This window comes from Porites lutea, chromosome 4, assembly GCF_958299795.1.
Source record: "Porites lutea chromosome 4, jaPorLute2.1, whole genome shotgun sequence".
Lineage (NCBI taxonomy): Eukaryota > Metazoa > Cnidaria > Anthozoa > Scleractinia > Poritidae > Porites > Porites lutea.
Genome location: NC_133204.1, coordinates 19,067,839 through 19,068,280, shown reverse-complemented (window position 1 = coordinate 19,068,280; position 442 = coordinate 19,067,839).

Here is a 442-nt window from a genome sequence, read left to right as displayed (position 1 = left end):
GGCAGGTTCGGTTTAGGTTCTGTTATCTCAATTTCTGAGAGTTTAATTTTTGTTTCTTCAAGGTATGTCTCAAGAGCAACTGATTGTTGAACTGGTGGTTCCCAGTTAGACTTAACATAGAAGGGGTGTTTCATCTTTCCTCTACCGTGGTAGATATATCGGAGACGCATTCGTCTCGCAAATTGGTTGAAATCGTGTAGAATTTGTTTTTTAACACTATCAGTGTTAGTATGTGGAGATGGGATGAAACGAAGGCCCCTAGATAATAGGTTTATCTGATCAGTTGTCAAGTTACAATTTGAGAGGTTTCTGATGTAAGTGTTTTTAATCTCTTCAGCTTTCTTGATAATACTGTTTTTAGCTAATTTCTTTCGATGTTTGCGTTTCTTATTCAAGTATTTTCTAGTGTCCGAGACTCTCCCTTTCCCATTAAAGGACTCAG